At 38.2% G+C, this 27,806-nt stretch overlaps 1 protein-coding gene across 1 annotated transcript in view; it reads left to right on the forward strand.

The window, feature by feature from the left end:
• The window catches only part of CNTNAP2 (contactin associated protein 2), a 1,215,771-nt gene that overhangs the window by 328,067 nt on the left and 859,898 nt on the right, over window positions 1-27,806 (forward strand). The gene's annotated exons all lie outside the window — the stretch shown is intronic.

A 27,806-nucleotide genomic window follows, 5' to 3' on the forward strand; every position in this document is an offset into this window, starting at 1 on the left:
TACAGGAATCTGAAAATAGAAACCCTGTTTAACTGTCAAAACTCTTAAAATGTGTCCTAAATCCAGTAGAATGGAAAGGACACAGACTCCTTGAATTAAATGGTTTGCAAAAGGGGAAGGGAAAGCAATTAAGGAAATCAGGTAATACTGTGAGGAAGGATTGGACCTTGCTTCTCTTCTGGTAGCTCAGTTTGGAATGGCACAGTGGTTTTTAAACATACCCCAGTTCACTGAATAAAATCTTTAATGTATATAACTCCTTAATTTTCTAGAACAGGACTTCCATCTGGGCTTTGAAAGACAGGTGATGGATGAGCCCATCTCAAACATGTGAGGTAAAGTGTACATTTGGTAAAAGCCAGAGATAACATGTTAAGACAAAGTAAGTCTCTGTCTCTTGATGGGGGGCGAGTTCCCATGGACAGCTTTCAGGAGGTGAGTTCCAGTAAAAATCTGCTACACGATCTCATCTTGCTCCCTAATCAGTGTCATGCAGATAGTTCTACTGAAGGAGTAAATTGCTGCCCTTTAGTCAAGAAAAGCTAACACAGAATAGCTATGTCAGCACACTGAGTAAAAGCATGGTAGGTTAGGAGAGCTGTACTGGGAAGTAAATTTTTTATATGAGGTCTCTATAAACCTATTACTACATCTCTCTTCAAGATGACTGAAATGTAGCTACTGGGACCCAGTAAATGCCTGATCACCTTTCTAAACTGATTATAGGGGGAAGGAAGATAACTAATAGCACTGTAGCTTGATTGTGTTTTAAAATAACTTATAAAAATGCATTGCTTGCTACCTCAAAATGAAAATAAGAAAGAGTATTTGGTACATGTCCAGAGATTACTTTAAAGCCAGGAGGATGCTATGACAGTGTTCTGACCTCTTGTACAATGAAGTCTATGGAAGTTCACCAAATATTTTTCTGTCTCAGGACTGTTACTTTTATGAGTCTGAAGGCTTTGAGAGATGGCCTCTAGGATGGTTTAGGTTTCCTCTTGTAAACCTTTCCACTACATGACTAGTCTCTATTTGTCTGCTAGTTGTGTTATGTCTTCCCTTGCTCAGTTTAAGAGCTGTGTAGTATCAGAATGTCTTTTTGTATGCAGGAACTTTAACTTCATTATCAAATCCCCTTAATGATCTCATTGATAAAATAATCCAGTTCATTTAATGATCCCTCCCTGCATGATAGGTTTTTTCAGTATGGCTAATGTAAATTGTTTCCTGAACATTTTAGAGATGTTCAGAAATTTTCAAGAGCAGAGACAGAACTGGAACATCATTTCCACAGCTCTCATTAAAGCCCAGGTAATGAGGTAATATCTCAGCATTGATGTCCTCCCATATAAGTACCTGCTGATTTAATGGTTCTGCTATTCACATCATTTTGCTGGAGTTCATATTCAGGTATTTTCCAGTATGACTCTATTTATTTATTTATTAAATTTGCAAGTCCTTTTCTAAATTGTACATTTCTTAGATGCACTTCCTCCACTGAGTAGTTTTGGGCTATATTCTTTATTCCTAGGTAGTGATTTTGCATTTCACTTTGTTTAAAAATATTTCCATGCATTTTATTTACAGACAGTATTTTTTTAATCTCCTTTCCCTCTTTCCATGAACAATACAAGTTATTGTTTTCAGAGACCTCTTCTATTCCCTAAATTTCCCTTTGAGGCAAAGGGAAAAGTTCTAATACATTTGGGTTCTTGAAGGGCAATGTCAAATCTTCCTAAGACTGTGAGTGCTGTTGTACCGTACTAGCTTGACGTTAGTGTTGCTACCAGCCTGATGTGTCTTCCCATGCTTAGATACATTCTCACACAGTTTTTCTTTGGAAGCTGGGTAAAACTTCTACAGATTGGTGTTTTCATTTCTTGAGAATACAATTTCAGAAGGTCGATGTTAGCTGTAAATAACTTTGAACAGGAAATGAAAATTGGAATATTTTGATTTTGTTCAAAAACTTAGCTGAATTAATTTCAAAAAAGGAAAAAAATATTCTGGTTTCACTTGCATGGAAAGTCCTAAAGCATCAATGAAATAATATGTAATTTCACTTGAAAAATAATTTGGAGAAAACAGTTCCCAAAATACCATGCAGTGGTAAGAGTCTCCCTCTCCCCATTCTCGGTGCAGTCTTTAAATGTGACAATCCACTGTTCACAGAGCTTTGTTTTGGCCTATTCACTGCTCATAAATATACTGTTGCCGTCTTTTTGTATGCCTCAGCTGGACTCCTTATGTACTTGCTGTAATGTCTGTGTAATTACAGCTGATCACAGCTCGATTAACATGGTAATCTAGGCTACTTGGATTTTTTGCTCACAATTACCTGCTTTGCCTCTGATGTACTTCATATTATCCCAAGTTTGATCATGAATGCAGGGGGAAAAAAAAAAAAAAGAACCAAAACTTTAATGGTTTTGTGGAATTGGGTCATCTTAGTTGATCAAAATTGGGGCACTAATATTCAAGCTATTAATAATGATAAAAAAGCTAGACAACCAAAGAACACTGAAACAAATGTGTATCCTGTAGGGCCTGCTTTTCCCTGTCTTCTTCCAAAACAGATTTAGCTAAAGCCGGGGAAATCTCTACTGTCAAATGAAATAGATTAATCTTTGCTATGAATTTGTAATCATACTTGAGAAACAAAAAAGCTTTCTTTAATGGGATTAAAATTGTGTTATTGACATCAGGATTAGTAATTTATTAGCATCACAAAAAATCTCTTCTGCATCAGTATTTTTATAACTGTCTAAAGAAGTTGCTAACTCAGAATTTAAGTATGATAAACAGTAACTGCTACATTTATTTTTTTCATAACTAAAAGCAATAATGCTTTTCTGTTCTCTTACTGTCATAGTGCCACAACTGTTAATACCAAGAAATATGTCATCCCTTTCATTTTACCCTTCATGCCACCACTTTCCATCTTTAACTTTCAGCTACTTGGGTATTTCTGCAAAAATAACATATCTGTATCAGTGTTAAATTTTTAACATTATTATTATTTTTTCCTCTAATTATATAAAAGCAAAAAGGAACTGTTTTAAGTGGAAATAATAAGGAAAAAAAGTCTTAAGCTGACATGCTGGAAGAAAAATGCTGTACAGACTGCCACACTGTAGCAGTGTGGGGTTTTCATTATTTTATTCTGTCATGCAACCCAAGTAATAGAGACCATTTCAGGTGCAATAAACAACCTCTCATGCAACCAGAGCTGTGGTTTAGTGTATGTAAGAGCTATAAAGATATCCTCTGCTGGAAAGGAAATGTTGTATGAGGAATATTTCAGTTAATGTTTCTTTCTTCCACGTTCACTTTCTCTCATAAATGAATATTGCTTCTTTATGCTACACTTCTTCCCCCCCCCCCCGCCCCCGCCATTGCGGATAGTAAATTATGTACTATATTTCTGTGAAAGTTCTGAGATGTTTACTGGTTATTCATGCTTTCTGTCTCTTCTTTTTTATTGATATATGTATATATTTATGAGAGTGGGGGGGAGAGAGAATGCAGGATGGCGAGTTCCTCTTTAGTAAAAAGGGTGAGGGAGTGATCAGCCTGATGTTCGTAGCTGTTGAGATTTCAGTCACACCTTTCCCTCTTTTAATGTATTTGCTGAATTGTCTACAGGAGTGGGAATTAGTCTGATCAGCAGATTTCATTTATGGAGGGAAGGATGACTCTTTCAAAATGGGTTTCTCATTTTTTTTCCATTCTGCATCCGAGACATCTGCTTTATGTGAGGGATGGAAGTACCATTTTGGCCAGGTCCCAAAGAAGCTGTGTTGGAAAGAGCCTGGATAATGACACTAAAATCCAGGTGATGCCTGGAGTGATAGAGGTGATGGTGTGTGCTGGTTAGTAAGAAGTCAGAACTGAATCTTCTGATTTAGAGGAAAGAAGCTTCTGAGAGCGGGGAGGAGGTGAGCTGCTTGGTCTGTAGCTAATCCAGAGTACCAGGGTGTCCCAGAGAATCAGAGGGGGCCCGATACTCCCATAGGTGGTGGCTTGGTGAGGAGGAAGGTCTCTGCGAGTGGCAAAACATTTGTCTTCCTCAAAGGACTTGCATTCGTGGGGGGCTGTGCCAGGGCTGGTGACAAAGGGAACAGTGTTTTCACACTCACGCTTGGATTTCTGTTACAAACTAAAATGTCAGTGTCGGATAAAACTAAACTGGAATCAGTCTGGTAAGTTAGCATCCAGGAGTATACCTGCTAGATATGATTTCTTGTATGAAGTTGCTGTCTCTTCCTTTAATCTTATTCTCTGCTCCTGGCTAAGCTGATATGTGGTTTGTTCACGTGTATTTTCCTGCTGTACAGGACAGTGCTGTTGCTGAGTGCTGAGGCTGCTTTCTCATCCTACAAAAATTCTCAAGGTTTTCTTTATTCTGTAATGGGACTAGTCAAAGACCTTTAAAGAAATCCCTGATGAAACCAAGCCATGAGCCGGGCGTACAGCAGCGTAGTTAATAACTTGGCTATTAGTGTTGCAGTATGGGATCTCTGGGTTCCCAAATTGCTTAAACAAAGAAGTGCAAAGAAACTGGGAAAAAGCGTGGCTCTTTCTGTGGAATGACTTGAACTTCGGTTTCTCCCAACTTAATTGAGATTCTTTGTGCAGGGTGACTAACAGCAAGGTAGCAGCAGTCATAGCCTCCTTCAGCTACCAAAAGTGTCATCCTGGACCTAAACCACCAGTCAGCTGACACAACTGATAGGTTACTGTGGAATGTTTTTAATTTTTAAAAATCTCATCCAGTTTGAAGGCTGATGATAATGTTTGATTACAAAAGTGTCAACAAGCATTTTGAGCCAGATGGAGATATCAATTGCCTAATTATCCTTAGAAATTAAACCATGTGTGTATATGGGCTTAAATCATTAACATTAAAGGTTACATTTGTAGAGTACTGTCGTAAGGTTTCTGTATCACTTACCTGCCATTTAAAATATGTGCAATAGATCTTCAGTGGGACTCACATAACGTGTTATTTGCCATATGTTATTTCTCTGTGGGTGGGATGAAATAAACCTTTACTTATTATATATGAAAGCTTGCCATTAAAACTAATTTGATCCCTTGAGAATCAGGAAACCATTCCTGAGTTCAGGGGAGTAGATATGCAAACTCCAAACCTGGCTCCTGCATTTGAACTTCTGGAAGGATGAAACCAGTCTGTGAAGGATGTGGTATTCCAGAACTGTCTCGTGTATTTGCGATGCTTCAGACATCAGAAGACACTTGGCAAAAGAACTGCCTGATGCGCAGCTTTTGTGTTACCCTGGGAGGCTCCATTGACTTGGCCAGTGTTGCTGAGTGCTGGCAGGCATCGCTGAGAGCCCAGCTCCTTCCTGTTGCTAACACCTAATTAAAATGTTTCTTCTTATAACCATAAAATTACAATTTTGTAAGACAACAAGAATTTGTATGCCTGAATACTCTCTTATTATTCCTCCTCTCTAGCCGATAAACAGTAGCAGGGCAGGACACAAGGTGAAACATGAATGTTTTCAGACAAGGTTAGGTGGTCCCTTGATTGCCACTACTGTTGATAAAGACTACTGCTGAAGAACAGTGCTAGCATTCTGCAAGCTCTTCCTCTTTATTGGGATGAATTCATCTGACAGTAACGTGCATTTTATTCTATTGGAGTACTTTATTTTTTTTGTAAGGTTTCCACTCTGAATTCTCAGTAGCTGTCTTTGTTTGTTTGCTTTAGCCTTTTATGTCAAAGCACTTCCTCATTGAGCATCCAGGGAAATACTAAAAATAGCACAGTTCTGGCCAGCAGATACATCCATACATTATTGAATTCATTCCATGGACTTAAAATATAGCCTGGGAGAAGGAATTCATCTCAGTCAGACTATTCTTACTTACAGATGTGATATTAATGATTATTGTGTCTGCAGCTTCCCTTAAATTATAAACGTTATTGATGATGAATTAAGATATTATCATTGTAAATTAAGTAATTAGAGTACCCTTGTAATAGATATTTACAGATGTGCCCTTTGGAAGAATATTGCAATGTTCCTTTTATAATTTTAATGCCTTTTAATATTAATTCTTTTTAGTTATAAGTTCTTATATGGTACTCCTTTAGAAAAGTTAGAAAAAGATAATTAATCTTTAACTTTTTTGTGGCACATTAGTTTGTGTGGAAAACAAACTACAATGCTCTGCCTGGAATGAGAGTAGAGGGTGATTCAATGGTAGGGGGACTGGTAATTTGTTTTCAATATGGGGAAAAAAATACTAGGTTAAAAAAAGTGTTTGTTTATTGTAATCATTTTAATTCCTCTTCTCAAGTGGAGTATTGGGAATAAGGTTAATCTGTTTATTAAAAAGAAGAAAAGACACAACCTTATTTTCCTTAAAGCAGAGACAATCATAGGTGCAAGCAATTTCTCTTCAGAAAATGAGCTGACAATTAACAATGTTGGACACTTGAGTTTATAAACCTGGTGCTGCCCCAAGGGATACACTAAAGGAAGCATATAACTGCTTTCTTTAGAGAACTTTGAGAGGCTCTTATTTTTAGTGGTCAGAATGATGTGTTTGAAACAGAAGAAAGACTGCAATAAATAGGAGCAAGCTTTTTAGTCTCTAAAACTACTAGTAATAGTGATTAGAGGCAGCTGTTACCTATGGATGAAGGACATCAGTGTGCACTCTACCACTAACGGCTTGGGAAATGAACTAACAGATGCATTCTTTAATGAGTTTGAAAAGTCTTATGACAGATCATCAGGTGTGTGCCCTAAGAATGGTTCTGGTGATGGCAGGTCTGGCCCAGGAAATGGAGGTTTGCAAAAAAGAGCTGTAAGCTGTAGAGATGAACAAGTGTTGTTAATGTAATCATACCATTAAGCAAAGTGAATGCAAAAAAAGTAATGTTATTTCTCCTCTTATGAGCATTCAAAGTATCCATAGGTATGCAGAGGTGGGATTACTGTCAATCACATTGGCAGTAGAAAAGTGTCCTTGATTGATCAAGGGTTGTAAGGTGTGTAGCCCTGAAAGGGAGATTTGTAAGGAGAGAATAGAGAACCCTAGAAGATGACAATTGAAAATAAGCAGAAAGAATGTGTGGCAACTGGGAAGAAGACTGTTGGAAAATAATTTGGAGGCAGTGTGCATCAAGCAGTGTCTCTCTTCAGCTATATGTCTTATGTTAAGTAACATGATAAAACCAGAGAAGAGTCAGGGATAGGTAAGATAATGCCAGATATAACTGGCGAACTTAATGGAGAATGTGGAGGAAGATAGCTGTATTAATGTTGAGAGTGTTTTGTTGCAGTGTTGGTGCAAGAGTGAAAGCATATGAAATGCAGAAAAATGTAGAAATAATTTATTTGCAAAAATGCTGTTGTATAAACATTGAAGCAGTATGCTAGTGAGCACCTTAGCTAAAGTGGGGAGCTGCTCCCCAGGTAGCTGAGCAGTCTTTGGAAGAACTGTCTTTTTGGAGAGACTTAAGAGACCCTCAGAAGGCTCTGGTAGTATGCTAACTGAAGTCTTCGCATCAAATTATAAATAACTTGATGGTTGGGAAGTTTGAAGAAAATTAATTGTCTGACTGACATACTTTTAACATTTTTGTTTTCAGATAAATGTGGTTGCTATATTCAAACAAATATTTTTATACATAGAAGAAAAATACTATTATTTAGGGTTTTTTTTTAAAAAAAACAATATAAGGACCACAAACTTCAACTCCAAAAAATGGTGTGTAGCAGAGAAGATGCAATAAAGAACTGTAGGAGGCCAGTGAAAAAGCAATTGCAGCAAATGCAATAAAATCCAGTCAGCAAGAGGCAGAGCTGGAGAGAGATGATGATGATGATGACTGTCTCTTGGAGGGCTATCTGTTTAAATTGCAGTCTGCAGTTTACAAAAAAAAAGGGGGGGGGGAGGGAAGGGCAGAAAGTTGGTGCCGATCGAGACCTAAAACATTGCAGAGCAGCTTACCAAAATAGAACAACACGAGTCCTTGGGTGGAAAGAAGGATAGGGCATGCACAGTCATGAGCGAAGGCCTTATGTGGTGCCAGGGTACTGGAAGGAGAGGCATGAGGGGCTTTATGGAACAGGAGGTATGACTTACTATGCAAACAGTGTTTTTGTAATCCGTATCCTCCCATCCTTGATTTATGATTTGCTTATTGAAATAGTTAATGCGTCTCTGAGAAAGATCCAGTTAAATTAAACTTGATTCCCAATTTGAAAATGTGGAAAAATGGGACAAGGCATGCTCAGTTATTTGTCCAAGGCTCCAGGGGGATTAAGTGGCAAAGCTTGGCTTAGATGCTAGTAGCTTCAGTCTTTCATGCTTAACCTATTCTGCATGTTTCTCCTTCCCATCAAGACCACAACTTGGGGGAGAATAAAATTGCATAAAATCCTCACTCTGGGTTTATTCTTTTTTTTTTTTTTTTTTTTTTTTTAATCTTGTAATATTTCTGGTTGTTGGAATAAAGGTAACAAGGGAACATGAATCATTCTCCAATTTTGACTCTTTGGGAAAGAGTCTGAATTAGATGGAAATACCTTTCAAGAAAGCTGGGCCATAAAGGAAATGGGCCAGACTTCCTTGTAAGGTTTGTTTGGCTTTGTAGTCACTGGTGAGGGAAATTCTTCACAGCAGCAGGAGAATGCTAAAAAGCTACCACCTACAAAGGCTGCTGCCTTGTGCTGTGATCCCACCAGGTCTCACAACACTGCTTTTGGTAGAGATGTAACAGGGTTTAGACACTTGCATATCGAAAAGAGATGCATTTTCCGAAGCCTTTACTCAGGAAACGGCTCACTACTCAATCAGTACTCAAGAACCTGAAGAGTCGTTGAACAACTGTAGGTAATGTCTTCTGAGTATGGCACAGACTGAGGCTCACGTCATCTTATGGCCCCAGACAGGCCCAGCAGTGCTCTTGTGCAATTATTACTTTTAATTAGAACTGAGAGAAACCTTTGTCAAAGCCAAATATTTTTGGAGAGTGTACCTACCCATTTTCATCTGGCAGGTTTGGACCAGGCCCTTCCTTAGAGCTGTGGGAGCCAGCTTGGTTGGTGTAATAGGTAAAGAAAAAGTGTCATCTTGGTTGAAGCTCTGAAATGCATCCAGCTCCTGTTCCCTAACAGATGACCTATAAAACTTGTGAATCCCAAAGGCAGTGAAGGTCTGACAACTTCTGATAGTCACTGCATGAAAAACGGCAGTCCAGAAGGAACCAGACTGTGGTGGAAAAAAACGTATTAAATAAAATAGCCCTGAAAGGACCCAAATGCGAGGAGGGAGGATGGCCCGTCACCAGTATCTGATGACTCCTGGCAAGGACCCCAGGATAGTGATAACTTATACACCTGCCCTTCCTGGTCCTTCTCGAGGAAAACTGGCACTATTAATCTCAGACCTAGATGCTTACTGGTAGGGTGAGCTTAGACCAGAGAAAGGGATAAATACTTGGAAGTATTTTAACTGTATTATTAAAGAAATTTTTCTGTGTTAGATAATACGAACTATTAGACAGTTAAAACATTGGACTAACAGAAGATTCTTACCAGTATCTAAAAGGTGTTTTCTTTTGCCCATAACAGCATTTTGTAACACTCCTATTAAGATCTGTATTTTACCAATAATTTAATTTTGAGCTGTTGTGTAATACTAGTATCGTTTTATTGAGCTTTCTGTTGGATGGTAATAATTTGTCCCTGTGACTAGCTCACTTACTGGCTTTACTGATCATACACACACATGCAGTGTGCATGTGACAGGGAACAAACTGTCTCTTCAAAGTAATTACAAGAATGGAATTACATCCTGTGACCTGATACACTGGTGAGATTATAGACCTTGATCACTTCAAGTCACTTTGCTCTGTATGTTATAGCTGTGGATTTTTGGTTTTGTGAATATTATTTTCTAATGAAACAGTGGTGCACATCCAAGAGACTGCTACACGGAGCTCCCTGTGAATAATATACATACCTGCATAACTTTTAAATGTCCTTTGGAGCCTGAGAAATCTGCTGGCCACAATGAAGGTGAGTGTCCTAATTTCTCAGGCAGGCAATCTGTCAGCTGTAAAACTGAGCTGCTAGATGTAGCTCGTGAATGCAAACATTGTGTACTTGTACATCGTAACACACAGCTGGTGACTGCCCCTTTCTTTGCTGGCAGATGCTTAAAAGAAGTGATTTTTGTGCTGCTCTTCAGAGAGAAGCATCTTTGCTCAGGTCAGCTCCTTTCATCTTCCCCAATGGCATGGGGCCAGGTCACAAGTGCAGGGAAATCTGCTAAGTGCATAAGCAAATCTTGTTGGTTTGCTTCCTTGTGCAGCAAAAAGGAAAGAGGAGCTTAGTGCCATTATGCCTCCCCCCCTCCCCCCCTTTTTTTAATGGTTCTGTAATTTATAACTTTCTATTCATTTATTTCCCCAAAAATTTAAAGGTAATGCAGATGCATAGAATCAATTGACTGAAAGGAGGGAAAGAAGCAACAGTGATGAATTAACTTCTTTTCTTTCTGTTTGTACTGGCTCACCCCTATGAGAAGGACTTAGTTACCAGCTAAAAAATAACCCATTCTTGTAGAAGACTTGAAAACTCATGGTATCTCAAAATGAAAATCATTACAGATAAGCATGATTTTCCTAGTTGCTAGCTACTTAAATATTAGATGTCAGATCTAGTCTTTGTCATCTTTATTCCTAAATAAGTGCACTTCGAGTTAATGTAAGTTCGAATTAACCTAGAAATGTGTCATGCTGGCATTATAACCTTGAAAAAGCCTAAATTCCAACATGTGCTAATAACGCTGCCAAAAGCTGTTGAAATTTCACATAAATGAACAGTTACCAAGTGTTACTTGTGTAAGAGAGCATTGAAACTGCCCATAACTGATAGGTGGAGCTGTCTGTAAGACTACAACACACCCAGACTGCCCTGCTTTGGGGATGGGGGTGCAGAAGGGGCTGCAATCATGGCCTTGTTACAGGGAATTGTAGCTTAGTGTTTTGTGTAGGGGTTTGATTGTATTTAAGTGGTCTGGGTACCAGCCAGCAAGGACTAGCAGTTGAATCTGGATGAAACACTAGCAAGTGTTTAAAAATTCATGTTTCCCTTAGCATTTCTTTCTTTGACAGCGTATATAACAAAGGTTTTTTCTGTCTGTATTTCTTCTTATGAAACACCCTGTTTTCTCACAGAAAGTGCTCAGAAGTTTACAAAAAGACTTAAACCTGGGCATGGGAATGGAGCTACTTTAACAATAATATACCAATATTATGTATCATCTTTTTCCTCAATGTACGCATTCTCTCCTTGTCTTGCATGAAGGTTTGTGAGGGTATCAGAGATAGGACTGGGTTGGAAAAGAAGATGCAGCTGACATACTGGGTGGGATGCTCCTTTTGTGAGCTGTTTCCTAGCAAACACACAGCTCTAACATATTGGTGTTCATTTACTGAAGTCACTGCTTGTTCCATGTAGCTGTTTATGCCTCGACAATGCAGTCCATTTATTTATTTATTTTAAAAAACAATTTGGAAAAAGTAAGACTACTTAAAAAAACCCATTTTTTAAAAGACTCTATTAATCAAAACCACTTTCTCTGGGTAAAAAAAAACAAACCACCACAAGCGCTACTGGAATTATATATGGTCACCTTCTATAGAGAATTGTTTAGCTCTGGTAACTCCCTTTATGGTGAGAAAAGTAAAATGTTTATAGCATTGAGCTAAATTACTTGGAAAAGATGCTAACAAGGGAAGAATAATTTTAAAATTAACCCTTAGAAAAGATGACGCAATCTATCAGGTTAAATGAAGCCTCATTAAATGAAAGAGACATATGAATGCAGGTACAGTAGTTGCCCAGTGGCCCATGCTGACAGCTGGTAATACAAAGAGGCTATTTGGATTATATGTGCATCAGTAGCTTTGATTTATGGCACTTGTTTACCTCAGCTTGAGGACCAATGCATTTATGAGACAAAAGTGATTCTTGTACCTGAGGCCTGTCTTTACATTATCCTCTGTAGTGATGAGTTTGCAGAAGAACAGGCCCATCAAGAGTAAAAATATCTGTAACTACCTAATTAAAAAGGAGACTTAAAAAAGAATCAATTGTTTCTAACAAAGTATATAATGCAAAGTGTTACAATGTTAGTGGTATTTGGGTTAGTTAGTTAGTGGTATTTGGGTTAAATCACTCAGGTTTTCCTAAAAGTTTTCCTTTCAAAGATACAATTCCTCATGTCACTATCATGGTACTGATGTGACAGCACATGTATGTGGGAAGTGTTCAAGAGGAGGGATTTCCTTCTCTCTTCCTCATGAGTGTTGAGCTCCATTTCCCTCCGGAGTAGCAGAGTTCTGGGATGGGTGCCTGGTGCCGCTGGTCTGTCAGGACGGCATTGCTCTTGATTTGGTTTGAGTCTCATGTTTTTGTCTTAGACAGAAACTTTCTTCTTTTCTTCAGGGGGAAAAAAAGGAAAACCCAAATGTAAACTGCCTCTTCAATTTTTAAGGAGATTCATCATCTGAGATTTATGGCCAGTGATGACATCAAAGCAGTGCCAGCAGCATTAAGAAATGTGTGACATTATCTAATTTTGCGACACAGATTCTACTTACATTTACAGGACCAGAGGTCAAAGCTCGCTTCTTTCTTGCCATGTCACTGTTCATATGGTGTCCCATATTTTGTAACTCCTGACAGGATAGCTGCGTGCCCTACGTACAGCGGAGTGTCTGCACTCTGCTGTCTGCCCTGCAGCTCCTGTTTCCGACTCTGCCCTCTGGCCATGTTGGGACTGATTTGGGAGTGCATTTGTAACAACTCTGCCTGGTTTTCTTCTTTTCAGACCTACCAACAGATTTTTTTAAAAACATGATGCTACAGTTTCTTTTTACAAATGCTGGAATAACTTTACTTACCTGCCTCCAACGCCAGGTAAGACAACGATGCTGAACAGAAAGGTCATATTTAATAGGTATCTAATGTTAGAATTTGTGAAAAAAATCTTGTAAACATAGGTTGTAAATATTATAATAGATGTTATTTTATGGAGAATCTGTCTGAATGTCTTAGTTAAATGATATCTGAAACTATTATTATTTTGAGAAAATGTCCTTCCCCCCCCAAAAAAAAAAATAGTGTATTTTAAAGCTACTTCAGTGTTTCAGAATAGTGTTCATATTTTTTTAAATTTCTGTTTGTGTACTCTGTTAATAACATACAGTGCAGGTTGGTTTGATTTTTGTGGGTTTTGTCTTTGTTTTGTTTTGGTGGTTTGGTTTTTTTTTCCTGTGGGCACACATTTAGCTATGAGGATACCTTCTTGCATACATTCCTCTTTAAAAGAAGAGTTAAGACTTGAACTGGGTGATGGGACTTTTTCTTTTTTTTAAATTATTAGTATTGCAAGCTCAAATACTAGTTCCAGACACTGAAAAAGCCTGAACACCACAAGGACTGTGGGTGTTTGGTTAAGGCCTGGCATTCCCTAATGCAGTAAGGCAGGCTCCCCTGGCCTGATGGCAAGTGGGGGAAAATTATGCTCGCGTCAAACGTAGCGTAAAACTAAAGTGAATGAGAATGACAAGAATAAATTTACATGGAAAGGCAATGTTGCCTCCTCACAGGCAGCTGTAGTTATTAATTAGTAGTCTATCATTTGTACTAAATTTCAATCAATAGCCTTACCTCTCTGACATTTTATTTACTTTGTAACTTTCTTATTAAAGTGATGTGATTCATCGGGTTTGTGATGTCCTTTTGTGTGTCAGACTACCCGGGAAGTGCGGGCTGCAGGATAGGCTGCTACTCCAGTGTTTAACAGGATAAATTTGGCAGAAATCATAACTTTCATTTAGTGATGCTTGTGGTGCCAACAATAGCAACATATATATAGAATAGTAAATACTGAGCAGCAGCCATGGCAGCAAAAGCAGCTAATACCGCATGGTACCAGGGTAGAGTTAATTCCTTAGTTAATATGAATGCATCATGGCACTCGTATCTTTCTGTATTACAGTATTTAATTAAAGTTATCTGAAGCTCTTCAATGTAAATGCTAACCATGACAAACATGAACTCAGCAGAATAATCTCACCCAATGTGAATTTCGGGGACTTACACTCAGACTTAGGGCAGTGTCATGCTATGCTCTGTTGCATTGGCAAAATTCTACCATAGGAGTTAATTTTAGGAAAGCAGCTTTAACATGGTCTTGTAGCCAATTTATATGTAATATTACACACATTGACACAGTTATGATTCTTTTATTGTAGAGTGGGGAAAATGGTTGTCTCTTCTCCATTATTGTTTTAAAAAAACTACATCAGTAAGAATTGAAGAACGAAAGTTTCTTAATATAGTGGTAATTCCCTTGAAAGACCGCAGATCTAAGCCCTTTCTTTTTCCCCCCAACACACACTGCTTGTTTTCCTTCCAAGAATAATATTTTCTGCAAAATTTAGTGACAGAATTGAAAACAAATTTTCATTTTATGTAAACTGTATTCCAATAGTGTACAGAGTGAGAAATTGAAAGGCAGGATCGAGAGCCTAAGCCCAGCCAAAAACAGGCTGCTGGTTTGCCTTGTTATTAGAGAATCTTTAGCTGTTTCTTGCTATTCCATATAATGTTCATTTTTAATAGATGCAAACAATTGCAAGGAAAATAAAATCACTGTGTGCTAAGAAATGCCTTACACATCAGTCCATTATTGAAAACTTTCTCTACCCTTAGTTTACTCAGCTGAAGCAAATGAGACCAATCAGTTTGGCAGTGCTGCTGAAAGTGGATCTGATACTCACTTGGGATTGGTTTCCTGGCTTGCAACCATAGGTAGGAAAACTGGAGTAAGATGTGTAGGAATGGCAAATTACCTGGTCAATCATCTTGCTGTTGCTCAGCATTGCATTTTGGCTTGAAAAATACATTTCATGTTCTCTCTACCATTTCTTTTCTTGCGTTCCTTGCTCCATAGACCCAACTAGAAGTGCTGTAGTGCATCTAGTACACCCCCTTAGCCAGCAGCACTTTCTCTTCAGAAAATGGTTTTGAATATTTAAGCTTAGAGGCAAAGGGACTTCTTGCCTGAATTTTCCCAAATTAATTTTAACAGGGTCTATATAGTTCATAGGAAAGGATATCTTATCCACCACCCTCCCACCCCCCACCCCCATTATTCCTTGACTTAACTTTGGTAATATCTAGCGGTCTGTCAAAATTCACCAGAACTTTCTAGATCCTTTTCATAGTAAGCACACATATACGTGTACATACACATGTATACTTTGTCACTGGGTACACCCTTGGAAATTCATAATCTTGGGATGTTTTGCTTATTTTAAAAGCAGTGTAGTTATGTAATGAAACTCTAGATGCTGTTTCCCAAACTAAAACTGCTAAACAACTTCAGAGCTGATTTTTGGCAACCTCTTTGGAGGAAAAATTGTTTCAAGACATTTGGCCTTTTTCTTCTCAATGTGTATCTGACTGCAAAATCCACTGTAAAAAGGCTTGAAATTTGGGAACTTTTTAGAATCGTTGATGGTCTGTGCAAAGCTCTAGCAGAAAGTACTTGGGTCCTTTTACACCCCTGCCCAAGAGTCTTCTGTTCCCACTGAAACTGAATCCAGGGGAGATTTTGACACCAGAGAATATCAAGCCTTTAGTTATCACTCAGTTGCCTCATTGTTCCTACTTTACTGGGAATAAATGTCTTCACAAATATTTCTCCTTTCGGTGTTTAATTTATTATTTGATAGTTAATTACCTGCTAAGATTTGTCCCCACAGGGACCATACCATCTGAATAAAAGTGAATAAATAATAGAAGCTTTCTGCACAGAAATCTGTTTTCCTTTTGGTTTACTTATTGTGAGCTCCTTGTGTAGAAGGTTGCTTTCTGTGGCAGTGTCTATACTGTCGAAGAGTTGTATTTAGTTTATTTCCTATTCAAATGTGTTTCAGTTTGTCTTACAACTTGATAAGAAGGGAATCTCTTTCCTTCATTTACTTCTCTCCATAGTATTAATATTATTCAAAGAAGAATCAACCTCTTGTGTGGCAAACAGAAAGCTTATTCATTAATCTGTTAGTGACAGGCTGTTCTTGTAGTTGCAAACAGAAATGTCTTGCTTTCTAGTATTTGATTTTTTTTTTCCCTCCAGAAATTACCATTTTGTAGATACATGGCAAATTTAAGCCTCATATCTTTCAGATGAGTTTTGTATGTGTTACAGAGTTTTTATGTAGAAGCATTTACTGCTTTGGTTTTTTCTTTTTTCATGTTGCTTTTCAACATTTGCTTTATTTGGGTACTTTAATCCAAACTGAAGCAAAGGCTGATTCAAGGAAGGATATAACTATTATTGTTTTTTCCTGACAATTTAACATAAAAGGGAAGAGCTGAGCTGGATTTTTTCACTACAGCTTGTGAGTGCTGATTAGAGAAAAAGCAACTTCAGCTAGCCATAAATTATGTCCAGCTATGGATGCAGGTTTTTAAAGGGGAATTTGGGAGGTGAGGTGGTGGGAGAGCAATGCTGGTGTTACAGTCTCCTTGTGTGCCTCCTTTTGTGCATTTAGACCTCCTGTTCTGACATTTTTATTTAATGCAAGGTTCAATTATCATTAGTTCATTTTGAATACCAGAAGTGAGTTCAGGAACAGTTCTGCTCAGCTCCTGCCAGGTTTACTACACACACCCACCTACAAAAATTACTGGCAGCTTCACAGACATGTGGCTATATTAGGCCCTAAGGACTAAAATATTCTGAAGCCTATTTTCCTTTTAAATTGTTAGGGAACTAGAGAAAGGCACAGGGTTGCTGCTCTAAACTTGCCAAGGTGAATTTCTTTACATTGGCATGTCCCTGGTCTCCAGCATGGTAAGGCAAAGAAACCAACTCAGCCCTGCACATTTCTGCTGAAACTGTCAGCAGGAGACAAAATTAGTGGCAAGTGTGACAAGACTCCCCTCGAAATGTGACTGCAACCAGCAAGTTACTCCACTACACCATGAAGACCAAGGTTGCTTATGTCAGTGTTGGCCATGCTCTTTTGCAGATTGTATCCTGCTCTGTTATATCTACTAAAAAAGAGAATGTTGCACACTCCATCACTTCTTTCAACCATTTCACTTGCGAGTAGAACTGGTTTAAGTAAAATTATATGGTTATCTCAATCTACTGCCTTTTTTTTTCCTCTGTGAATCATTTATTGATTTTTGTTGTCATTTGTACACATGCCAGATAGCAGAATTAGTCATAAGGCTGGAAGGGGTATCCTGGCCTTCCTCCTGCCCTAAGGAGGAGCTACTTATTTGTAGGCAGCTGTTTCTCAGGGTTATTTTTTAAGACCCTGTGTGGTAGATTCTGCAGAGCTTCCCAGGCTGTCTGCCTTAGTGGAATAGATCATTGCTTACATTTCAACTTTTTTTCCCAGATCTTGTTTGAATTTTCCTTACCCCAGTTGAAGCTGGTAACTACTTACAGTAGGTATCATGGATAAAATAACAACTATTCCTGCAGTTTCTTAAGATTTAAGAAAGGTGTAACTCTCTTCCTCTCTTCTTCAGAGCTAAGCAAGCCTCTTTCACTCAGTCACCCCACACAGACTATTTTTTTTCTGCATCTGCCATCATTCTCAGTGCTCTGTCCTGGACAGTTCTTCTCATGTTCCACCTCTTCCTTGAGGCGTGATGCCCACAGTGATATATGGCAGTATCGTTGAGGCCTTGCCAGATCTGAGGGGCAGAGAAAAGGCTATAATCCTCCTGTTCATACATCCCAGTTGGATTTGGTTTTTTTCCCTGACAGGATGAAAGTTCTGATTCCTACTCAGCCTGTGATACTTTTGCTTTCCGGCCAACTGCCATTAACCAGTCCTTTCCCACCTTATGTTAGTGCAGCTATTATTCCTGCCTATATGTATAACTCTTATACTTGTCTTGTGTCTTAGATAATGTTTTCAGTCTGATAACAATAAATTCTTTACCTCCAACTTATTTGCTAAAGCCAGCTTTATATCACCTCTGGGCTCAATAGCAGTCTTTTTCCTTATATTATCCTTATCATCAATGATGATGTTGCATATCCCTTAACTCAGGGGAGACCCTTAAACTCCATGTAGGATACCTGTCCATACTAACTACACATGCAGAGGTGTATGTACACACCTCTAATCTTTTTTCCTTGCTTTCTCCTACTGTTTTCCCAGGTTACTTATAAGAACATTACACGAGTCCTCAAAGCTGTACTGAGGTCTTGATTTAGAGCATTTTTCTACTACTTCTAGAAAGGCAGACAAAAGATATACTGTCATACATAGAAAAGCATTCTTTATAGAGATGTAGGATTTGTTCTTGACAAATACAGTTTGGCTGCTGTCAGCTTGCTTGTTGGGAACTTCAAAATTATTTGAATACTTGCCACTATTTTTCTAGGAACCAAGGGTAAAATTACTAGATCATCATTCCTTTTCTTCTTCATTTTTCCCCACTTTTAAATATATAAGGACCATATTGGCTTTTTTGACATATCTTTTTAGTACTCTGCTAACGCAGCTTCTCAAGGGTAACTACTAACATATCTAGGATTTCATCAGTCAAGTATTAAAGTCATTTAAAAATCTTCTGCATTTCTCTCTAAGCTTGTCTTTTGCTACTTCTTGACATGATACAGAGATTACATTTTTCTTTTTAACTAGATAGATCTTTTTTTTTTTTTTTAATGAACACTTAACAGAAAATAAGTAGCAAGCAGTTTAATGGAATTAGTGGATTCCTACATGGCATGAGATACTTGCTTTTTATCCTCACCCCATGTCACCTGATGCTACAGGGACAGGCAGGTTCTTTTAGGGATCCTTGGCAGAATGAGGACTGGCCACAGGGTTGTAGTTATAATTAGAGCTATATTATTACATACAATTTTAATAATCAGCATAGCTTATTGTTATCTGCAGTTTCTAGCATTTAGCATAGTAGCTTATTGTTACACAGAATTTTTAGCAATTATCATAGCTTTCAGTTAAAGAGAATTTCTAGTAATTAGTGTAGCTTTCTTATTATCTAGAATTTTTAGTTACCTAGACTTTTAGTCACCTGGACCCTCTGTAGATCTGGTCAAATTCTTAATAATCAGTGTGCGATATGATAACCTAAGACTTTTTAGCTAAAGACTTAGACTTTACCTAAAAGAACATGCATGAGTCTTCCTTGGAGGAAGAAGACAGTGGTGGAATCCCTGACCACCAGTGGGTTCACAAGTTTTGCCATCCAGCAGCAGTTCTGGTCCCTGGGACTTGCAGCTGCTTGATGTTATAGGCAATATCTCATCTGCTGTTACACTTCCCTGTTCTGTAACGGGTGTCACCACACCCTGGCAACAATGCTTGGTGGGGAAACTGTCTTGTTGCAGTGCTGACAGAGTTTGTCTGTTCTATAACAGGGGTGTCATGAATGCAGGTTTGTGAATCCTGCTGATTATGTTAATTTATTGTGAATAAATGACTTTACACAGTTTGATTTAGTAGCAGTTTAGAATTTACTTGTAGCAAATCACAGGATTTGATTGTAATATTTTAATAGCACTCAATCATCAGTGATTAACAAAGTGATTAGACAAAATTGATCAAAACAGTGACTTAGTTACAGATTCAAAGATGGGAAGGTTCACTCTATTACTACATGGAAGTGCGTAAAGGAAAACTAAGTTATACTGAGTTGGAATGATTCACAAAGAGATTGTGTATGTAGGGGATAAGGAGGACCCTCCTGTTGAGCCACGAGATGCCTTTGCTTTCTAGACTCCTTCTCAGAGAGTAGTCTAGGTGCAGCTAGGCCCACTCTTAGTCTCAGACTTGGTCAACGGTTTATAGGAATAAGGATAATGCAGCAGTATAAGACTCACTTTGAAATTAAATCGTACATCTAAAGACTGCTTAAACTGATTCACACATGCATACACACAAACATGGATACATATATAAAAACAGTATACCTGTTAAAAATTCCCCTTGAGTTCAGTGAAATACATCTAATGTCTTGGCATTTCTCAACAGGCAAGGGTTCAGGCTCGAGGAGTGAAGGGTTTCAGCCCAGACTCCACTGTCGGTCTTTGGCAATGGATTTCTGGTTGTACCAAACTTCAGAGTCTGCTAGCTCCAAGAGGCATATCACTGAGAGGGAGATGCTGGTGCAGCCCACAGCAGTCCAGGAGAGCTCAAAGGGCCTCACTTAGGACTGCTGTTTATAGGATTGTGAGATGATTGACTTTAATCACCAGTAAATTTCCAGCTGAGCCACAGTTCGGGTCGGTAGTTGCTGGAATTCCAGTAACGATGATACTGCTCTGTTTCAAGGCTGTCAGGGGTAGCTGTTTGTTCTTGCTCCCCTCATTAGCCATAATACGAAGATTTTGATAAGGACAGGACTTCTCTCTGCTTCAGTCATGTAGGAGTTTCTGGTACAATTAAAAGGCGCTTAACTGATTAACTTGCTACACAAAGGCCGCAGCCTGGAATTCCTGAGGTTGTAAAGTGGTTGACGAGAAAGTGAAATAAGGGGCGGCGGGGGGGATGCACCACCACAAGGGGTTATCACATCCTGATGACAACCACAGTGGTGAGAAGGGGAAGAGATCAGTGGGTGATACATGATCAGTGTGATTACATATTATGGCTGTTTGCCTTAGAAAGTGGTGTTGCTTATGCTAACCCTGTTACCAGGGGTCAGGAGCCAGGGGATACCCATCATAGGCCATGCTGGGGTTTAAAATCAGCAAGTGACTAGAGTCAGGAGAAAGCCACAGAAGAGCTGCTAATTGCAATCCTGCAGTAAATTTTTTGCGGGGTTTTCCATCTTTGTGGATTAGGGCAGTTGCTGCTATGTCCCAATTTAAACCAAGTCCCTGTGGTCTACTTCAGGAATTAGGGGTGCTCGCATGTATATCACATGCAGAATGGTATCCTTTTTTTGGAGTACTTCCTGTGCGTAGGAAATGCTAAATGATAATACAGGTATTTTTCCTTTACTAGAAGGGAAAAATCCAGTTTGTTTGGGGATAAAACACTACATGTACCTACAAATGATCAGCCTTTTTCTCTTGGTCATATTTTAGCTCTTTGTACAGTTTCTGTCACTTTGGTCCATTCCAATAGTGCAGTTTGTTCAGCACTATGTATCATCCTGCTGGAGTAGCATCTTCATTATGTCAAGCTCTGGGAATGCGTGTCTGTCTCAAAGGGCTTGTGGTGGTCTAACCAGAAAGAAAAAAATTCAAGTATGTTATGCTTTATACAACAGTAATGTATAAGGAATTGTAAGTTATTAATAAAGTATTCATTCAGTGCTTTAAGCACTAAATGGTTAATGATCTTAAAGTATGCTTTCCATGGAAGAACAATCACTGAATAATGTGGAGATAAGAGGGGGAATAGGGATATTTCCAATAGGGTTTCATAGAAAAGGTAGTAGGCCTTGGTGGTCATCTTCCAGATCACTGCAGAAAACAGGCAATTTTAAAATTACTGTTGGCAACACTTGCAAATGAAACAAAACAAGCTGTATTATGCTAAATCATGCTGCTTCTTTGGGAAAAAAATTTGTATTTGTAGCCAAATGAATCATGATTTCTGTAGGGACACAGTGATGTTACCACAGGATGTGGGATTATCAAAAAGGCAGTGGTTATGGAAGGATTCTATGTGTCGTACCAAATAGTCAGATCAGCCTGAGCTCCCAGCGGATGAAGCTAAAAGCTACTACAATACCCTGGTGTTGTAATCTGAGCAAGCAGATGTGCAAGTATAGTATAGTATTTTAACTTAAGGTAAAAGTTGTAACTAGTGGCTGAAACTGGAAAAAGATTAATTCAAGTGAGAAAAAGGATGCACGCTTTTCATAATAGCTATGACTTGCCATTGTAATGAAGAACTTTGAGTAAGTCAAACATCAAAATTGACTGCTTTTTCAAAGATCTGCTGTTATCCAAAACGAAGTTATTGGGGGTAGAAGCTGGATGAAATGTTAGGATATCAGATCACTTGTTTGGCATTAGATTTTATTTATTAAATATTTCATTAGCTTATTGAAATAACAAGTAGTAAAACAATTAAAACATTTTATATTTTATTATGTTCCTACCTAAACTATCTGCTAATTAGGAACAAAAAAATTTTAAATAGCTAGAAAAAAACATTGAAGTAATTTATGTATATCCTGGAAAGGTGCTGTACTTTGTATAAGTACAATATGAAAATGTAGTTCTCTCCTGAGAAGTCCAGGGAAGTATAAATGGCTGCAGTGAAATTCAGTTGCGTTTGCATGAACAGTGGCAGACTGCCCATTCTACATTTCCCTCAATGGCAATGGTAGATGATTCCTTTTGTATGGTGTTATAAAATTAAAATTATAAATAAATATAATATTAGAATATAGGTGCATAAATAAATTATACATACAACAAAATAGATGAAATAGTGAAATAAAGATATTGTAAATAAAAATATGTTCTATTGATAATAACATCCAAGGAAAACAGAGAGAATCTTAATTTTATGTCTCATTTATGTAAAGGGTCCTCAGACCCCAACAATCTCTGGTGTCTCCTAGAACAGAAAATACTTAATAAGTCCCAGAAAATATGAAGAGCTAGTTCTAGAGCTTCTAGCTGCTTCCGCTCCTGTTTTTCCAATGTTTGTGTCTTATCTAACCACCTGTCATCCTTGTTGTAGATGTTATGATCCATACTGTGCTTTTTGAATTCACTTAAAACAGAAGAATGGGCATTATTTCTTGCTTTATTACAGGCATTACTGAACTTCATAATTAGTCTCATTATGTTGTCATGGTTTATGCTATATAACATGCTTACATGGTGCAAACGCTATTACATACTAGATGATGATTTCATAACAGGGATCGTCTCAGATGATTACTCAGAATAACCATAGATCTAAATTCAAAGTGTCAGTAAAGATTGCTTCATTTTAAAAGGCAGTGGTAGCCTTCTATTTAAAGGGATGACTCTTTCCCAAAGATTAGCATATGCACGTTTCCTTGCAAGTAGTGGTCCTAATATAAGTAAACCCTTTGCTTATTTCCAGTTTCACTGTAATATCCAACCATTTGGGACTCTTGTGCAAGAAATGATTTAGAATGAAACTTTCGGACTGACTTTTTAATAGGGTGCTACAGACTATAATATTGAGGCGCCTGTACAAAAAGAGACAGGCTCCTTTGCAAGGAGTGTTTTAGGTGAAGAGAAGATGCTTGGCACTAAACACCAGCACACTATGTCTAGCAACTTGTGCTTCAAGATGTTTAAATATCAAGGACCAAAATGAATACTGTACTGGAAGAAGAGTTCTCCCTTTGTTTTTTATTCACTCTGGTAACATGCTACTTGTATACATGTAGCAATGCTACTTCGAGAACATGTTGTTGGATATGGTATTTCCTTGTGGCTTTCCTGCTTTGACTAATCATACGGACTGATGGCTGACTAAAATCGTGCTACTGAGGCCAGATAAATTCCACCAGCAAGCTTCACTTGGCCTGCTCTGAGCTGCTTCCAGGGCTACAAGGGCTAGAAAGCCATTGTCATGTAGGAGATTGTAGGCTGGATCACCTTCTTCTGTGTATCCATCGCATGACCAACAGGGATGAGTCTGGTCATGGGACTGGATTTACATGAGCAGTCCCACCCTGGGAAAACAGAGGGAGTGTGAGTTTAGTTCGCAGGAAGCACTGTAAGAGGCTAGGTGGCTTGTCCTGATGGAAGGCTGATGCAAATATGTTACTATACTTTACTGAAGTTTGAATCCTGGCTCTAAAATGGGCAGCAAGAATATTTGAACTCATGCCTACAGCCCCTGGATGGAGAATGAGATGCCCTCAGCCAGCACAGTTGTGCAAATAGTGTGTGCTTGTGAATGTGAGGCCTGCCGCCCCAAAATACGCAACACTTTATTTGGAGTGAGGGGAACATTTTACTGCTGTAACAAGGGTAACTTGGACAAACATTTCAAAAACGTTTTAGAGTGTTTTAAAACAAAATGCTGCTGCTCTTAGCTCAGTCAGTGAAACAATGCTGTCCTCCCAAATACTCGCATACCTCTCCTGAACAGCAAATGAACGTTTTTCTGAAAAACGTAACTAAAGTTTTTTCATTGGTGATTCGCATTGGACCCTACCAAATACTCAGTTATGTGTGTTTTACTATGTGGATGTGAAGGAATATGTTCGTATACAGAATAGGTATAGATGTTCATTGGCCTTTATGATCCGGCAAAACAGAACCAAAGAGAATTACTCCTGCGGAATTTAAAGTCCTATTAATTCACTTCTCCCAGAGGAAATGACTTTATGGGTAGAAAATTTCTACCAAGTCTGTAAATGAGTCCATATCTATTTCAGATAGGGAAGGATATGTCTGTTGCTATGACTTTGGATACAAGTAGCAAGAGGGGGGGATTTAAAAATAGCAACTGCTCTTACCTTGCTTTCCTATGTCAATAGCTTATGATAGATGTACGGCGATTAAAATGAAATGGCTGTGGAAGAACAGCAGTCAGAAAAGCAATACCTTCCCATCCAATGACCTTTACAATTTAAAGGATGAAAAGATACATTATGCACAAACATTTTGTTATCTTCAGGAACAAAGTGCTAGTAACTGAACTCTGGGTAGCGCGGCCTGAATACAAATGAGCATCCTAATTGAGCTGATTTGATCTTTCTTAAACTGTAGTCCAAGTCAATAATACAGTGTTACTGAAAGAAGCAGTCCTCTCATTAGAGGTGGCATACCATGATAGAGAGTTTCCCACAGTGGTATCTATCCTGTCATTGATTATGCTCTGCTAAGCAGTGAACTGTGGCATTAAAATCAAAGGTCTCCCTTCTGCTGTCAGCTTCTTTTTTGCCAGGTTCTTTTAGGTTCATTTCTTGAGCAAAATCAAAATCTTGCCAAGAGAAAACACAATCTTATGCTTACCCTGTTTTGTTGGGTTTTGTTTCTTTTTTTTTTTTTTTTTAGGGGAAGAATGAAAAAATGAGTCACAAATGACAAATGTTAGTGGCATTGCTTGATATGGCATTGGATGACATTACAGTCATAAGGCAGCATAAAAATCACTGTAGAAGAAAATAGAATGGCTTTCTCTGATATAAGGAGGAAGGGTAAAGGAGAAAAATTACACTATTTTTTAGTACAATATACTTAAAAAAAAATTCCTTCTTTCCTTCTACAAAGCGTTGCATTAGAAATTCCTTTTAACTGGGAAACTGGCTTCTTTTGTGTGAAAAATGCAGATAAAAGTTCCAACTGAAAACGGTGATTGAGATGATGTTATTTATAAAGTCATGGTCCTTACAGTTGTTCAAAAGGTGGGATTTGTGATACGTTGTGTTGCTTGCTAAAGCATACGACACCAAGGCGTCCTGGGTTGCATTCGCAGACTTGTTTTCTGCTGTGTAACATCCCCGTTTATAAGGCACGGTTGTGACCGTAGATCCCTCTACCTGAGAGCTGTTCTCCATCGCATCGAGTGGGAGTTACTAAGTCGCAGAGGTGCTTGAAGTGACTCCTCTGAATTACAGAAGAGAGAGAAAGGGCTGCTAGTACATTTTTTTTATGACACCCTTTGATTATATAGCTAGCTTCGGGGCATTGTGTATGTTTAGTTGCTTCCTCTGACCTTTTGGGAGGAAGGAAAACTACTAACTGGTTGAACTGTCTGAAGCAAATGCTGTATTTTATGAAGCTTAGAGTTTTTTGTGTTTGGTTTTTTTGTTGTTGTCGTCCCCCCATCTTATGTGATGATACTAAAATGCTCTGTCAATGTTATGTAAATTTTTGCAAACACTGAGTGTGTCTGATAGGCTTTCTGGTCCTCCCTGCCCCCTTAGTTATTTATAAGCCAAAGTAAATAAACTTAATATTCCTCCTCCCTTCCACTCCTAACCTGTAGTGGTGCTGTGCTCTGCTGAGCAGCCGCTGTGTCTCACACCACCCATGGCTCTGCTTCACTGGGGACTGTGATGTTGCTTATGTATAAATAACATGCATGATCATTTAGTAGGGCCTGGGATTTTTGGATGAAAACAGACTTATAAATGCAGGTTTGTTATCAACAGGCAACACATTTTAAAAGGTAATGGTGTGCCAAATCAGAACATAGTTTTTATTTAAATAAACTCTACTAAAGAGTTCTGACATGTTAATTCAAAGTTGAAATGAAGCTCTGGTGCTTTTGCAACTTTTTATAACAAGCAAATTCAGTGTTTCTAGAGGATATCTTATTTTGGACTACAACTGAAATTAGGCCACATGCTTTACTTCCTCTCCACCTCCAATAAATGTAACTATCCTCTGAAAATCAGTTGCAGAAATGGTACAATGGGATTAAGGCAAACTCTGTGGGTTTTTTCTATGCTAAATTGTACACAGTTGTGTGAAACTGGAAAAGGCATTTTTGATTGCCAGAGTTTTGAGCATCCAGCTGGATGACTTTTTGGCTCAAATATCCCACTAAGAATAAAAGATTCTGAAATCAGAAGCAAGTGCTTGACTCAATAAAATTTTCAAGTTGCCTGCTTTGATTTTAGCATGTTAGCTATCCCACTGCCTTTTTTAGGGAATATTTATGTGCTTCAACATAGTTCATAAGAATCTTATTAAATCTGGGCTCTGGTTCATGTTTCTACTACATACTGCATAAATTAAATGTTCAGCCTGGCCATGCTCTATCACTCTGGATTGCAATGCTAGTAGAAGTTATCAGACTACACTGAAAATACTATCTCTCAAAAAGAAGATACAATTTTACACATTTTGGACTAAAATTGTACTTAAAACCACACTAAATTTTATTCTCTTTTGCTTTTCAAACTGCTTTGTTTGTAGTGTGTTCCAGTTCAGCCTTGTTTCCTCTCCTTATTTGAAGACTTGTTTACAGTACAAAAGTGGAATTAGCTCATTCTTCTGTGCATGCAGTGATTAAAATACTGTGTATTATCACTAACAGATAGCTCAAGGTGAATGAAATGGAATTGGCTATTTTGCATGGTGAGTTTCTGATTTTTAATTAAAGTGTTTGAATTCCGTTTGTTGCAAATGGTAAGCTGCATGCCTTGGCTCATGAAAAATGTAGGTACTGGGCTGGGACATCAGTATTTTCAATAAGAACCCTGAGGGCTTTTATCCCAAAGGTCTTTTCCATGCTTGCCTTTGCAACCGTTTAAGCATAAAATCTCTTCAGGCCTTGTGAAAATATCTCGTTTTGCTAACACAAACCGTGCTATTAAAGTGATCCTTCTATACAACTTCCACCTTTTTTTCTTCCCTTTTCAGTCTTATTTAAACAAAATTTGAAACATATGGTACTTAGCATCTTCAGACAAACCACCATGTAATGTGCCCACTTTTGCCATTATGTCTGAATTCTATCAAGAAATAGCTTAAGTCAGTGACACGAAACTTCATTGCGAGTACAAGGATGAAATTTCTTGCTGATAGGTTAAGATTTACATGGTATGTTCCTCTTAACTCTCATTTCAAATAAGTTTAATATTTGAGTATATGCAAAGTAGCATCACTGAAGGCTGTAGTCATATACTAACAGAAAGTAATCCAATGAGGCCAGGAATAATGGCTTTACTTACAGCATATTTCTGTAACATGAGTATCTTTCTGTAATTTGAAAAGTAAGTGGAGCTTTGCTTGTTCTGCCAAAACTGATTATTGATGACTACAGGTATTGG

This window comes from Pelecanus crispus, chromosome 2 (genome assembly GCF_030463565.1).
Source record: "Pelecanus crispus isolate bPelCri1 chromosome 2, bPelCri1.pri, whole genome shotgun sequence".
Lineage (NCBI taxonomy): Eukaryota > Metazoa > Chordata > Aves > Pelecaniformes > Pelecanidae > Pelecanus > Pelecanus crispus.